Source organism: Anomaloglossus baeobatrachus, chromosome 3 (genome assembly GCF_048569485.1).
Source record: "Anomaloglossus baeobatrachus isolate aAnoBae1 chromosome 3, aAnoBae1.hap1, whole genome shotgun sequence".
Classification (NCBI taxonomy): Eukaryota; Metazoa; Chordata; class Amphibia; order Anura; family Aromobatidae; genus Anomaloglossus; species Anomaloglossus baeobatrachus.
In genome coordinates this window covers 671,119,883-671,125,882 of record NC_134355.1, presented here as the reverse complement: position 1 = coordinate 671,125,882, position 6,000 = coordinate 671,119,883, and positions in this window count along the sequence as shown.

Genomic DNA, 6,000 nt, shown 5'->3' with positions numbered 1-6,000 from the left:
GGAGTTGAGCTCAGGAGGTAGAGGAGTAGTGGAGTTGGATTGGAGGTTGAAGTGGAGAGACTGTGTGTGACTGGGTCGGAGCCCAGGCACAGTCAGCAAGGTCGGCAGACGGTGGTGGCCGTCTGCAGGAGTTAGTGGACGTCTGCGGAACCGTAGGACCGGGGTCGGGCGGTGGCCCGCCGGTACCGAACCGGGGAGCGGAGTGAAGCTAAGCACCAAGGCAGGGTACTCAGACCCCGACTAGGCTCGGAAGCCGCCGCAACGGTCAAATTCTCTGATTGCGGTCTGGACCTCAGGGGTTCGTTCCCACCCAAGTCCCGTCAGAAGGCAAGAGCCCAACCCGTCCGGATAAGAGTCACCGCCAACGGCCAGAGATCCAAGGGCCAGCGCCTGCGGGTAGAAGCCGGTGAGCGGACCACTCGTGGGAATCCATAGGGGTCAAACACTTACACACAGGTGCAGGGAAAGACAGCCGCCATCAACCCGTCCGGGGAGAGTGAAGACACCACAGCCGACTGCGGGCCCCATCCATCCAGCCATTTGGTTTATCAGAGACTCTGTTATTGACTACCTGAGTGAGTACACCAGTGCCATCCGGCACAGCGCTGCACCGTATCGCTGCCCCGCTTCCGCGCTGCCTCCCCGTATCGGCACCTGCACCTAGCCCCTACCCACCAACTTACATCCATCTGACCCCCCAACCGGGGCCCTGGGACCAACCGCCCCTACCCACGGAGGGGCCAACACCTCAGCTGCTCCCCGCCATCGCTCCCGGGAACCCCCGTCACCAGCAGCGGTGGTGCCCACCATCACCACAACCCCGTGGGTGGCGTCACAACCGACATCCCACCACCAAACCTCCGCCTTTTCACTCGTGGGCGAGGAGGCGCTGCTCGAGCCCCCGGGTCCGGCCCCGTGCTTGAGCCACCGAGGAGCAGAAGCACCGGACCCGAGCGCCAGAGATTCCCCAGGCGAGCGGTGTTCCCCAAAAACCCCTCTCCGCCCGCGACACACCATAACTGGGACGAACAATTAGTTGTTTGACGTAAAGGGGTTCTGTGGTGCAAACAAGTTATCACCAATCTACAGGTTACGTAAGTGATAACTTATGGATCGGTGGAACCAGACCAGCGGAATCTGCACTGATCAGAGGATCGAGGAACTTTTATCCCCATTATACAATACAGCAGCAGGTGGGGTGTGTGCCCGCAGCTCCATTCATCCTCTTGGGGCGGCCAGAAAAAGCCAAGCACAGCTCTCACAGCCACTGAGGAATGAATGAATCAGGGGTCGGGTTGGACATGAGCTCCACATTAATGCAGATAACAGTTGCACATGTTGCCGATCGGTGCAGGTCCCAGCAATCAGACCGCACTGATTAATAAGTTATCACTAATCCTTAGTGACTCGCCAACCCCAGGCCCTTAGGTGACTCGATGTCGGGCCAGACTAGTCCAGGGTAGTCAGTGGTGGCGGGGCCCGATTCCGTGACCCTGGTGGAGTCAGTAAATGATGTGGCGATATTGGGGGTGATGATAGTGTTAAAGTTTATATAAGATTTGCTACGCCACCTGTGGTAAATTGCAGCTCTTTAGGGCCGCAGCTGCTGGAAGGGACCTCTGGGGCTGATTTTATAGCAGCTGAGATGTTGCTTGCTCTCCACAGGTAGAGCGGGTACCCCGGGGCAACCTTTGGTACTTTGTAGGTTCTATGGTGTTTGTGGAGGAGGTGCAGAATGAATCAGACGACACAGGGCTTGCAGTTAAGGTCTTTTACTCACTGTTCTTGAGTCCAGGTGCTAGCAAACCGGTTGCCCACAGTATGCTGGGATCCACTGTCAGGTGCCTCCGCCAATCCCGGGTAGTTCAGTGGTCAATACCGGTGCACCCCTCCTGTGTCTCTTTCCTGACTGACTTCCTAGCCTTGACCATTGTAGCTGAGCTGGTCTCGGCCTCCACCACAGGGCCTGAACAAAGGGAACTAACCGCAGTTGTATCTTGCCCCCTTCACAGGGGATCTGAGGCAGGTTGTGGCCCTGGGTGCTTGCAACCACCCAGGGCCTTCGTTGTTATTTTTGAGAAATTGTCTTTCTTCCCTCTGTCTGGGGACCGTCCCTGAATGCAGCCAGATTCCTCCACCCGATCTTCCAGTGGAACAGGCCACGAGCCTATATGCCCTTCTGTGGCCCTGGGATCCTTTCTTTCTCTAGGTGTCACCTGGGCCTAACTAGACCCCAGGATCTCCACCAGGAACTTCCTTCTGTTACTTTCTCTTCTCCTTCACTTTCCTGAGGTAACTACCTCCCTCTCCTTCTCCCTCTGTCTCTCTGACTTGACTAGACTGAACTTCCTAGTTCCCTTTGTCTACTCTCTCTTTCTCACTCCTCCCACACACCCACTGACTAGGCCCCACCCACACTATTGGGACCAGAAATGGGACTTACGGCCCCATGAATACATCTATGGGGGTTGTTGCCACTATCCCTGACCCATTGTATGCCTACCAATTGGTGTGTGACAGTTTAGTCTGTGGACCGGTAGGTGACCCTATTCTTACCCAGGATGGGACATCACACCTCTGGCTGAGGTGCAATATCTCTGTGGCGACGGAAGCCTCAGGGGCGCCACATTAACATGGCTAATTTGCATGCGATGCCCCTGAAACGCATCACATACAAATTAATCATTTGGTAATGCCCATTCAGGACGTTTGTGCTTGAAATTACTTTGCTAAAGAATAATATAATACCTCAGCTGCCTCAGATTTGCATGACACAAACCCCAGCTGCTGCAAAACATCATAATACACACTGAATTTGTTGCCAATCTCAGATGAAGAGGTTCTGCAGCAGTTGAGGTGTGCATTGTTTAGCAATAGTGTACCACCTACAACTAAATATTATAAAGAATATTCCCCATAGACATCTAATCTATATATATAATTGCCTTATTCTGTCTGTCTGTCTTGCTCCAAAATTGTGTCCTTACAGTGACAACCGTCGGATTGGCCGCTGGGCTCGGCCTGGCCCCGCCCCTCCATACGGATTGGCTGCTTGGCTCGGCCCCGCCCCCGCATGGATTAACCCTTTGGCCAGGCCCGCCCCCCGCACGCGATGCTCGCTGGCGCCGCCCCCGCACACGATGCCCGCTAGGCCACGCCCCCGCACACGATGCCCGGTAGGCCACGCCCCCACACGATGCCAGCTAGGCCACGCCCACCGCATGCGATGCCCGCTAGGCCACGCCCCCGCATGCGATGCCCACTAGGCCATGCCCCCTTACATTATGCCCGCCAGGCCACGCCCCCTCATACTATGCCCGCTCGGCCACGCCCCCTCATACTATGCCCGCTCGGCCACGCCCCCTCACACTATGCCCGCTCGGCCACGCCCCCTCACACTGTGCCCACTCGGCCACGCCCCCCTCACACTATGCCCGCTCGGCCACGCCCCCCGCACACGTTGGGCACCTGTACACCTCCCCCCAAGGCAACTCCTCTCATTATACTCCTCCTATTATACTTCTCTCTGAGGGGCTCACAGCATGGGGGATGGAGCACGATGGGGGGTGCCCAGAATGGGGGGATGAAACACGATGGGGGGTGCGCAGAATGAGGGATGGAGCACGATGGGGGGTGCAGCATGGGGGATGGAGCATGATGGGGGGTGCCAAGAATGGGGGGATGAAACACGATGGGGGGTGCGCAGCATGAGGGATGGAGCACGATGGGGGGTGCGCAGCATGGGGGATGGAGCACGATGGGGAGTGCAGCATGGAAGATGGAGCACGATGGGGGGTGCAGCATGGGGGATGGAGCACGATGGGGGGTGCAGCATGGGGGGTGGACCACGATAGGGGGGTGCCCAGAATGGGGGTATGAAACGCGATGGGGGGTGCGCAGCATGAGGGATGGAGCACTATGGGGGTGCGCAGCATGGGGGATGGAGCACGATGGGGGGTGCGTAGTATGAGGGATGGAGCACGATGGGGGGTGCGCAGCATGGGGGAAGGAGCACGATGGGGGGTGCACACCGCCACACACACTGGGAACCACAAATACCGCCCTACACAGACACCCACACACACACAGACAATAAAGCACACACACAACACACAAACACCGCGGCACACACAAATATATGCACATACCGCGCAACACACACATTGCACAAAACATAACTCCCCCCAAAACACACACACGCACCCCACAGCCACACCCACACCCACACAAACCGCGCAACACACACAGCACCACACACACACAATTCTACAGACACACAGCGCTCCACAAACAAGGCAACACACACAACGCTACACACAAACAACACCGCTCTCACACACACCCCCACCCAGACAACGCCCAGAACATTTACAGTGCCCTACACAAACACTGGCAACTACACACAACAACATCTATATATATATATATATATATATATATATATATATATAAAACAAAAATCATACATTAACTACACAATACGTAAATTCTAGAATACCCGATGTGTTAGAATCGGGCCGCCTTCTAGTGTTTAATAATCACCATTTATACAATAACTTATACAATACATAATATGTATATTTTATCTACCAAGCAAAAGATTTACTATTTACAAACATTGACAAAACCTGTCTTATAATCTTCTCCAACGCACAGATTTATATTATAGTAAAACAGACAGGAGATTTCTATTCCACATTCTCTGCTCCATTCATCGGTTGGCAGCAAACATGGGGCCGGCTGCTGTGATGTCACAATGCTCGGGGTTCTCCATGATGATGTCATAATGGAATGGAATGTCCGGAGGGTATAGAAGCCCCCCGCACACTGACATCAGCGCCATTTCTTGAGTTGATACTTTAGCTGAAACTTCCCTTTGGCTCTGGAAGAGTGATCTAGTTTGTGCTCCACATCTAGTGTTTACTTCCATTACTTGTTATTGATCTTTGATCAGGGCACAATAATACCGGTGCCCCCGGAGAGCTCAGATCTCCATATTACATCAGCTCCAGGTACCTACAGGTATCTAAGCCATGAGTACCCGGGAGCTGTGTCAGCTGATCGCTGACAATGAAGCAAGGCTGCGCCGACCAGAGAATCATGGTAAGTGAAATATTTAGGGAAGATAGACAATATTCACACCCTATAGGGCAGGGGTCTCAAATTTGACTAGGTATATGGCCCGCACATAGAAAAAACAAATATTTTTGAGGCCGCATTTTTTGCAGGTCAAAGTGACCTTTTAAGTAATACCATTTTAGATTTTCTATGCACATTAGAATCACTTTTTTTAAATCTTTAGCTTGTTTTATTTATATTTTTTTAAATGGCTTTCATCACTTGGGTTATGGAACAGATTTAAAGCCTGAATTATTACACATGTGGTGATAACATGACATTTTTGTTTATTTTAGTTGATATGTAAATAGCATTTTTAATAGTAAAAAGAAATTTTCATGCTTTTATTTAGAATTATTTTTTTTTACATTTTATCCCCTTTTTGTAAGTGCTTATCTTTTATAATTAGCACCATATAGTAAATTTGGCCAACATCTTGTGGTTATTTTCCCATGGGGTCGTCCCTTTGTAGTAATGTTCCCATCCTGTAGTAATGTGCCCATCTGCTCCTATTATAGTATCTGCTCCCCCTGTAGTAATGTGCCCATCCTGCTCCCCTTGTAGTAATGTGCCCATCCTGCTCCCCTTGTAGTAATGTGCCCATCCTGCTCCCCTTGTAGTAATGTGCCCATCCTGATCCCCTTGTAGTAATGTGCCCATCCTGATCCCCTTGTAGTAATGTGCCCATCCTGATCCCCTTGTAGTAATGTGCCCATCCTGCTCCCCTTGTAGTAATGTGCCCATCCTGCTCCCCTTGTAGTAATGTGCCCATCCTGCTCCCCTTGTAGTAATGTGCCCATCCTGCTCCCCTTGTAGTAATGTGCCCATCCTGATCCCTTTGTAGTAATGTGCCCATTTTGATCCTCTTGTAGTAATGTGCCC